The following is an 11,027-nucleotide window of genomic DNA, read 5'->3' as shown; positions in this document are numbered from 1 at the left end:
GACACTCACAACACCAATACTCACAAAACCGACAGTAAGAACACCGACAGTTAGATAATAATAATCTCAGAAATAACGCATCTCAAATATGTACATCTTAAGTGATTACGTTGAAAACCCTCAGTATTTTATTCTGAAATGTCAAAAAGGAGGCCTGCAAGAGTTAGCGCAAATCAACAAATATATAAGTTATTTTACACATTTAAAATATTGTCTTTCCCTTAAAAGATTATACAAAAATATGAAAAAGCCATAGTTTCGAAAACATCAAATTTAAATCTAGAAAAATCAGTCATTACGGTTGGATACCATCCTCTCCCACAAAAATTTACACAAAATGTAAAAATCAACCAGTTAAGAACACAAAAATTATCCTTTTTAGTTCCGTACTGCCCTTTACCAACAATTTTAAACCTAAATGTCAAAAAATCAATGAGCAAAGAATGAGCTTGAATCAACAAAGATCATTATTTTGGAAACATTGTATATGGTTCGTAAACAAAAGTTTTCACAAAATGTAAAACAGATCGGTTTTTGAGAAACACATCTAAATCAACAAAAATAAGTTCATTCAGCATGTCGTATATTGCCATTGCCCATTAATCTTCTACAAAAAGGTTATGAAACACATCAAAATTTAAAAAAATCAGTGATTTCAGTGCATACAGTCCTCGCGTTTAGATTACAAAATACAAAAAACAAAAACAGTTTCAGTCAGAACATTAAGTATATAATTTTTTATTATCAGCAAACATTTATCCCTACAAAATTTTGTAAAATTCTCAAGAAAAACAAAAACGTGAAACCATGGAATTTTCTTCCAGCAAAAATTACATCACATACAGTTAGTTCTCCCAAACAATAATTTATAATACGAAATATAAAGACAAAGTTGTTTATATAGTCTGAAGATGTACTTAGTGTACGAAAAGCTTAACAAATAAATACTTTTTAACTTTCAAACTCGTTTTATTTTTTCTTAATTAGTAAAATATGGCTGTTATTTTTACCGATAAAGACATCAGCTTTACAACAGCTTACAGTGAAGTCTGATTCTACAAAGATTTGTTCTTTCAGTATATATATTGCATGTGGTCTATTTCCACAAAAGTTTACACAAAATTTCAAAAAAACAGCATTTTGCAACACAACAATATAAACTGACAACCATACCATCCTCTCAAAAATGTTTTTAACCCAAAGTCATAAACCCACGTATATATAAATTTCCAATCAAATGTCAAAAACCCTTGTAAAAAAACCTGGCATTTTACATGTAGGCTGACAAAAGTTTAACAGGATGAGGAAACAAAACAATAAAAAATAACTTAATACACACACTTTAAATTCTATAAAATTTGTTCCACTTGTCATATTGTGGTCCCCTTGTAAAGTTTACAGGAAATGTGAAAAAATTATTCTCTATGGGCATAAAAATGTGTCACAGTATCCTAAAAAGTTCAAGAAAGATTTTGTAGCTATAGCTTGTTGTTACATCATAATTCGTGTTCAAAAAAGAAGAGAAGTTTGAGTACTAAGGTAGCTATAAATACATAAAAAAAGAGGAATAACGACAAAACTCATAGATTAAAGCTAGCTATGGGATGGAGCCTTGAAGCTAACATTAGCTAGCCAGCTAACAAAACAGTACCTAAGACACCCAGTTAAATATACTTAAGCTGGGGAGACTTAGCTAAGTCTATAGCTAGCTGTTTATGCTTAGTAAAACATATATAAAGGAAAACAATAGCAATGTAAAAATTATGACATTTGCAGTTAGTTCAACAAACCAAAACTTTCTATTTCGCTGGCACATTTGTTTGGTAGCCAGCTAACAGCTTTATGCAGCATTTTGAATTTTAGGACAAATACATTAGTTACGCACCGGGGGATACATTAATTATGCAAAAAACAGTAAATGCTAGCTTTTTTATAAAAAACGCGGTAAAACATAAAACTTAAAGAATTTGAAGCTTTTAAGTGACTTTTTCCTGGCAAATGCGAGTCTGCCTGACACGTAACTCTAGCGACATAAAAACATAACGTCTAAAAATATCAAACTTCTAACTATATGTGAATCCAAATCGACTTTAAACCCAAGCTTTTATTTTCTACTTCTAACTTTTCTTTACTACTTCTAGCTGCACTCTTCACTTTCGAAGTAACTTCTCGTGGCTTCTAACTTTACTTTTGTACTTCTACTTCTCCACTTTTACTTTTCTTGCTTTTAATATCTGCACTTTTTTGTGACTAAGGGATCGTCGAAAATAAGACATTTTTTAACCGCTTCTTCAGTTCGCCTTTTGTGTCGAGAACTTTGTCGAGAAATTTTTATGTTTGTTTGTTTTTAGCTTAGCGTATTATTATAAGAGATAAAAAAAAAAATTTACACTGCACTTAAAACTTTGAGGGTAAATAACTTGGAAAAGAGAGGTGGTGACGTCAGTTACTTTTCACCGCATGTGTAACTAGGACCTACCTGGGACCAACTTAAGTTTAAGTTGTTTTATCTCCACTCTGTCGCATAAAGTAGCGGAAAAAAGAAATCTAGAACAAAGTACTGTTACAAACTGACTTCGGACGAAATTATCATTTTGTTTACTACGTTCAGCAATACTCTATATTCGAGGATCAAGAAATACAAAACGAAGGTTGATAAAAGTAGATGTTGATTGTCTCGAGATATCAAATGCAACGAGCCAACTTGTCAACTGAGAGATTTTCTAAAAATTTTATGTTTCAATATATTGAAACTCGATTATACTACGCACAATCGCCTGTACTATATCAGTCTGAGAAACGGATAACTTTGTTTTGCTGTTTAGCTAGCTATTTTCTTGTCACTTGTAAAGTTTATAATTATTTAATATAAGATATTGATTTAAAATCTCCAAAAAAAAAAAAAACTTAAGTTTCCAAAGCCTGGGTTCCTGAATCCGGCTCGGATGAACGGGTTGATGACGTCACCAAAAAACCTTTTAACCACAATATTTTTGTAATCGTTTGCCAAAAGTATATGATCATATACATTTTCTTGATCGGTGTTTCAAGATCTATACGATAAAGGCGACAGGTATACGAATTTCAAAAGAAACTAGAAATTAAAAAAGGGTTGCGAAGCATTACGCAAGTTGCAAGCAAAATTGAAACTAGCCAATAGTTGACCCTAGTGCTTTTTGTTTCTCTTTTATATAATACGGCGAGGTGCTAACATCTTACTGCAGCTGATATCTGGGAAATACACCAAAACTGAATATCATAGACGTAAAAACCCTGGGGACGAGGTTGCAGAACAAGCTCACCGCGGAACAACAACAACTCGTTGTGCAAAAGTAGTGATTTTTTGGCAAAAATACAATATATATATATATATGCGGAATATTTCTTTTCAGAAGGTACGACAAATTTAGATCGCGCGAAACTAAACAAAAGCGATAACTAAGAAATTTCATAAAACCTCTTTTTCACAGAATTATAAAATTAAATATTGATAATAATCATAATATTATCAGTGTTGGACGACGTAAATCCAACATTGATGAAGCTTTTAGCGCCAAAAATCCATGCAAAGTTATACTTTTATAAAGTTATTTTGAAAGAAATGCAATACATCGAGTTGTACAATCCGTAGTGTGCGAAAATGTCATGAATTAAGGGGATGACCATCGTAAGATACACTCTTTCAACCGGAAAATAATACTCGGAACGCAGATAATAATAGAGACTTTTGCGTTAACGATTTCGGAGATAAGAAGGCGAACAAAGCAGCTTGTGGGTTTTTTTTCACATAAAAATAACGGCACTAGTTATGAAAACCGATTTCTGCTGCAATGAATTTCGAAAACTCACGGGAAACAATAAACAAAAACAAACAATCTACAGAAACGAAAACAATTTATTAAGTTTATCAAGATTTATAAAACAACTTCAAATTTTTGACAGAAAAACAATAACAACGCGGTATGAGGTTTCGCTTTCTTCTCACGTATTGAAAGATAACATCTCTCGCTCTCATTATACGCAATCTAAAAAGAAACAGAAAACATTTTTATATAGTATATTATATTATATATATAGTAAAGTCTCTAAATACATTAAATTCCAGTACCTTTGAGGGACGATATTTAGAGCTAAATTCTAAACTACAAATATATATCATTTTTGGGGACAGAGTGCTCAAAAAGTGTTTACTAAATACAATATGCTTGATATAATTAGTAAACTCTGTTTACTTTGAGGGTTGTCTTCTTTTGGGGATTGGTAGTTCAGTCGGTAGAGCGTTCACTTCATATTCATATGGGTTCAATCCCACATAACAGTTGTTCCTTATTGAACAGAACTTTAAATGGTTTCTGTAGCTCAAATAGAAGCTTTTTAACACTCAAGAACGTCTATGTTGTCCCTCCTGGAAAAAAATTGCCAGGCTAAATTTATTGGAATTAATGAGGCTAACCCCATAAAATATAGATCACTACTTTTTGTAGCCAAGACAACAGAATTGAAAGCACTGTTTTCCATTTGGAAAGTTGTATTTAACAATTTGTTCAAAGTTGCCCTCATACTTATACCTTTTTTGGCCAGTTGACACGCATACTAATCTACCATACTGAACACAAAAGTTACGAAAAACATGAAATTTGATTAAGGTGTATTATGTGGTCATTCAAGAGTAGTTTTTACGTATCATAACTTAGCTATACCACATTATTGTAAGCTCATTAAACACAATGCAAAAACATAGGGTCGTAAAGAAAATGATGAAGCCAAACTTAATCTCCAAAAAAAAACAATTGCATTAACGGTCGCCACCATTATCGAATGGATTGGTGACTTAAATTTATTTCCACGATGCAACAAAAAAAGAAGCAACTTGAGTTTTAGGAAATATTTAAAAATTGTATAATAAAATTTAAAAAGAAAGAGTTTTGTTAATACTTTATGAATTGAATTTTCTTCTTCTGACTGTAGCTAGACAGGACTTGGTATAAACTATGTATTTGTGTTCGGTCTGTAAAATACACGATAATTCAAATTAGCCGATAGCCGTTTTCCGATTGCTTGAGTGTACTTACCAGTCTTTCGCTTCCGGCAAACGGAAAATCGGGAAATAACGGGGGGGGGGGGGGGGGGGGTACGAAAGACGGGGGGTAGGGGGTTGCTTCGCAAAAATTTTTGTAGTTTAAAAAAAATTTGCTGACGTCAACAAAAATTTTAAACCTTTGCATCTCCTTAACCGTTCGTCAAAAGTACATGATCCGATACATTTTGTTCATCAGCCTTTTGAGCTGTGCATAACAGAGGCAACTTGTAAACAAATTTCCGAAAAAATGTTTTTGTGTATTGACAGGTTTTCTTAGGAATTGTAAACATTTCTTATACCAAATAAACAATAACACAGTTTTTACGTGCGTAATGTATTTCTGACACCCTTTCTAAACTGTACTAACAATACAAAACTTTTGCCGTAGTATTACATCAAAACGTGTGTTTTTGGTGTCTCAACATTACTAATTTTGCAGCAACTACAGTAACCTTGTCCAACAGAGCAACTTTGAATTTTATATTCCTATCAAATCCATTGTCCTTCAATGCTTTCTTGATGCCATATTTTGTACGCTTTTAATTCAGGATCGGTGGTATTTTATATTCCCAGAGGAGTCTAAAATACGCTTTACAAACTTTAAAACTTAATCTTTATTTGAGAAAATTTGGATGATTGGTTTTCAGACGAATGTGATAACAAACTTATAACAGAATAAATACAGTATAGGAGAGCTCAAGGCATTCCTTTTTCCAAAAGAATGTTTATCAACGTTCCAACTTATTAGCCTTTATTTATACTTGCTACTCTTTTAAAAGGAATAAGTTTGATTCTAAAAGTCGGAGCCCATTCTTCTGAAAAAAAAAAGGTTTTCAACGTTTCAACTACGCACAGTATAAAAGGCCTGGTGCCTAAATATCCACCTTTCCTCGTCAGAAATGTGTAACAAAAGGTAACAAGGTGAAGTAAGATTTAACTAAAAGGACCAACTGGTCACAAGATATTTGCATTGATGTCCAGTTTCCTTCGCTCTCTTTGTACAGTATAAAGGTCTGGTGGTCACGTCGGCAAGTATTTTTTAACGTGGCTTTTTTTAAAGCTAGATGTAGCTTGAACTTACACGGGGGTTTGTTTTCATATTCTCTCTTAATTTTACTGTTATTCGTTTATGGGAGCTTGCGATCGCAAACAACATATATATTGCCCACATAAGACACAAGTTTGTCAACGTAAGACAGGTAAATTGCATTTCACGTGAGCAATTTTTTGCTTGTGAAGTTAATTACAAAAGCTAAAGGAGACGTTTTTTTTGTGGTGCATTCAGCCTCGTGTAAACAACTTTTGAATTTCTTGAGAATTCTTAAACTTGTCCAAACTAAGAGTAATAAAATATTTTCCGTACTTGAACAATTCCATTAGACCAGAATATATTGCACTTTTGAATCTCACCAAATGGGCTTGAGAAAGTGCAACCATGTCTGCTACAATAAGGTGAATTGGATTTTTTCTCTCATTATTTAAAACAGGGGATACGCAATCCATTTTGTTGAATTGAATTTATATAAATTCAAAAAATGTGATAGCTTTTTCCTTTCTTTTTTGTTTTAACTAGCTGAATCCAATTATTCGAATTCGATTTTTCAAAAGTTAGACATTTGGACGCCTAACAACTTTTTGGATTTGTCAAATCAGTTTCTTCACAATACATCTAAAAATTGCAACTTTAACTTTCAAAATCACACTTTTCAAAATGAAATTCAAGTTTGAGGAATTTACTCAAAAGTCAATAATTAAATAATCAACAACAGATTAATTCAGTTTGTGCTAAAATTGTTTTCCTAGTACAAGAGCTCCCAATGGATCACACTTAACAATAAGGAACAAAAATTTCTTGACCGAAATTGATATGCATGCTACATCATTTTAAGCTTGGTCAACTGGTCTGCTTCCGTGGCTATAAGAAACAAATGAACCAACCAAGTAGTCTGAAATAGCCCTTAAATTCACCCATGGAGAACAAGATAGAAAATTTGAGGCAAAACAAATAAATGTATTAACAACCAAAAAGGAGAGAACTAACTGAAATTTGCGGAGACTTCGCTAAGTCAGCTAAACCCTAAATGTTCCCAAATTGACTCACAAACTTACCCATGGAGAACAAAATTAAAATTTTGCAGGGCAGTCTTATAACATTTGAGGAGTCAAACCACGCAAAAACTTACATTAAAAGTCAGGGCTCACCCATGGTCAGCCGACCTCTTTGGTCCTGATCTCAGAAGCTCTAAAGTGGGTCACAAAATCACTCATTAGAAGCATGGCTAAAATTTGTCACACGTGTCCCTACAGCTGTTGTGAATTAGAATACGCAAAATGTACCTTAAAAATCGAGGCTTTCCCCTAGTCAGCTGCCTTTTTTGGTCCTGGTCTCTAAAGCGCTATAGTGAATCGCTAAACCTTGGCCGGAAAATTATTGCATTAAACCTTACAAATTTATTATTTATAATCATATTTTCTATAACAGGGGCGACGGGTGCATTAGAAACAGTCAGTTTTCATTTCCGTTAAAAAAAAAATTCAAAAAGACATTAATTGAATTTAGCAGGATTTATGTGAATGTTTTCGTTTTATAAACACAATTCTGGTGTTAGTTATGATTACAAATTCTGGATATGGAACTATTATTTGTATGGCATAATGGTTTTATTGATTTGTTGATGGTGAGATTGTTTAGTTTTATCTAATCTTTGTTGATGTTATCTCATTTAAATTTGGAACCGTGGAAATTTGGAAATTTAAAATTGAAATTGAGATTTCAATATTTTGATTTATATATTTCGCTATATTTAGCAACGTGAACAATTGTTAGAGGCGGAAAAAAGCATCAGCAAGAGAAGAAATCAAGGTGGAGACGACAATAAGATGAACGTGTTTTTTCTTTTAGAAATTTTTCAAGCTAATTTTAAATTCAAATTTTGCAATAACTCTTATTTATGTAGATAACGAGGAGACAAGCAACGTGGAAATAAAGAAAGTCGTCAATACTGTGTCTGTAGGTTGGTTAACTTTTTTGCATTCCATTTCAGGGTATTTACAAGGAAATAAACGTCGTAGGAAGGAGATAAAAGGTTCATTCCTAAATAGTTTGCATTGTCTTTAGATGTAATCTTCGATATTAATTTCTTTAATCGGTGTTTACAAGACAGACTTTAGTGAAAGTCGATAGCATAATCTAAGATTTTACGTTACAACTTTTGAGAGAAAAAATGCTGCCTGCAATTTTAAACCGTTGAACCAATCATTTCATTTAGCGAAAAAGGTCTTGTGAGATGCCGTAATGCTTTAGAAAAAGGATGCGAATCTAAAACATGGAGACAAAATATTGAAAAGCGTAGTCCACAACAAAAGTAGTTATCATATGAACTGCTATCGAAAATTTGTTTCTCTACCAAAAAAACACAGATGTGAGGAAGAAGAAGAAGAGCACGTCACCACGAAGCCGGTATCAATGTCAAGATGAAGTTGTCAAAGAAGCTCTATTATATCATCCTCAAACGGTATCTTTAAGCCTGTATGTATTTTTCGTAACCAATCCAGAAAGAGATCAGGTGGTAAGACGCTCGATTTAAAAACTGCAGCATCCAATGAGATAGAAAACAATATCGAGAAATTTACACAATGGAAAATAATGAGGCGATACTGAGGAAAATAACTTACGTGCACTTTGTTTTAAAAGAAGTTAGGCATAAAGACCCTTGCAGAGTCAAATACCAAAAAGAGGCCGAATGCATCAGATTGGCTGATAAGAAGTGCAGGGAGTACTAAAGAACGAGAAAGATTGTTATAATTCTCTTGATAGTCACACAAACGAGGCAATCATAATTAGCAAGCAAGTATATATTTTAAAAGATATACTACAAATGTATCAGTTTCTTATCCGAGATGGAGAAGAGGAGTTTAAGTATTCTACTTCAACGGCGACTAACTTACAAGAGAAACTGATAAAGCATTTTGGAAAAACGCCTAAAATGGATAAGATCAACAATGTGCAAAAAACACTTGTTTTTCATTTGTGCTTTCCGTGTTAGAGGAATTAAAAAAAAAAAAAAAATTTGTCATACAAGACATTGTTTTTAATGCAACATCTGGAAAAAAGAAAGCAAGGAAGCATCTAGAGCTTGAAAACTCCTTAAAAATGTCTTACAGGTAGTCGATAAAATCGTTGAAATCATGAACAGACTTGGTTACTGCGCAAGTTACCATACGATAGCGGAGGTTTAAACAGCGTTAATAATTGGAGCAAAAAGAAAAGGCAAAATATTGCAATATGGGTTGAAACCATTTAGAGGATCAGGACCTGGTGCAGCGTGGAATAATTTCGATAGGTTTGTTAAAACGTTGAATGGGAAAGACACCCTCCACGATACAGTTGGTATTGTTTTTCAAAGAAAACCTAAAGATCCTTCGTTTTTACATACAGAAAAAGAAATTTCTTTTTACATTCTACCGAATCTTAAGCGTAAACGGGCATATGACTCAATTGAAATTCGAGTCGAGCCTTATCGAAAAAAGGTTATAGAACTGCCCAGCAAAATTTAAATTTTGTTCTCCGTAGGTAAGTTTGTAAGCCCATTTGGGGACATTTAGGGTATAGCTGACTTGTGAAGTCCCTGCAAATTTCAGTAGGTTCCCTTTTTTTTTTGATTGTCACTACATTCATTTTTTTTGTCTTAAATGTTCTATCTTGTTATCCATGGGTGAATATGAGGGCCATTTTGATGTACCTAGCTTGGTCATTTGTTCCTTATAACCCCAGGGGACAGAGCAGCTGACCAAACTAAAAATAATGTAGCAAGTATATACAAATCAAATTTATGGGTAAGTGTAATCCGTTGAGAGCTCCTGTACATTTTTTAAATGTTATTTTTTTCAGGTCGGCCGTTATACATAACACAAAGTTTTATGAAAAAGCCAAAAATGGGCAAAAACTAATCACATTAGCTTCAGTGCCTATACTCGGTATTCCTGAAAAAATACGAAATAAGGTAATATATAGGTAGCAAATGTTTTCTTAATCTTCTTTTTGTTTAAGCTGCTTTTGCTGGCTGTACGTAAAACAAACTTTTGTATTATACGCCAGTATAAATAGGGTTAGAAAAAGGGGTTTTTTTCAATCAAGAGAAGGACTAATTTCAGTTGGCTAACCATTACATAGAAAGAACCATCTGTCTGTTGAATGTTCTGATAGTTATAACTCCTTACTAAAATATTGAGACAATGGCACTCGGTCATTTTACATAAAAACATTAACTCACGCCATGGGTAAGCAGCGCTTAAATATCTTTTTAAGGAAATTCTCCACGTCAGAGTCCACAGAGGATCGGAAGTTGAACAAATGGTCATACTTTTGTAAGCAATAGTTAGCGAACTCTGAGAGTTTGGACAAAATAACATCTATTGACAGGTCAACTTTGACACGTTTAAATTACGGGAACCTGGCACCATATTTATTGTAGCGTTGAACTGGAAATTTGCCACCCTATCTCAACGTATTCTATGGAGGATTGTAGCTGCTAGCTTTTCTATAACTAGCTAGTAAGTAACAGCTCAACACAACATAATTTTTCACTATTATCAATCTGACTGGTTAAAGGTATCAAAAAAGCTATTTCTTACCTTATATTTTTTTGCTGTAGTTTATTGATTACTTTCAAAGATTTAACACGTAGAGCAGGACTTTTTTTACCGACCACCGTTTTCATCGACTCTAATTTTTGTCAAGATTTTAAGTTTTGATATTTTGGTTCATGTTGAAAGTGTTATACATAGCAGAACTTTTGGTGCTATCAATTTTTGTGCACAAATAAAAGTGTCCGCTATTTTGAGGTCCTCGTTTTCTCGCTTTAGTTTGGCCCACGGTCCATTTATCTGAGAACATGGGGAAAAATGATGCCATAAATATAACTGTGTATTTTATTTATAAAAATCT

This window comes from Hydractinia symbiolongicarpus, chromosome 6 (genome assembly GCF_029227915.1).
Source record: "Hydractinia symbiolongicarpus strain clone_291-10 chromosome 6, HSymV2.1, whole genome shotgun sequence".
NCBI lineage: Eukaryota > Metazoa > Cnidaria > Hydrozoa > Anthoathecata > Hydractiniidae > Hydractinia > Hydractinia symbiolongicarpus.
Note: the sequence above shows the minus strand (reverse complement) of the source record.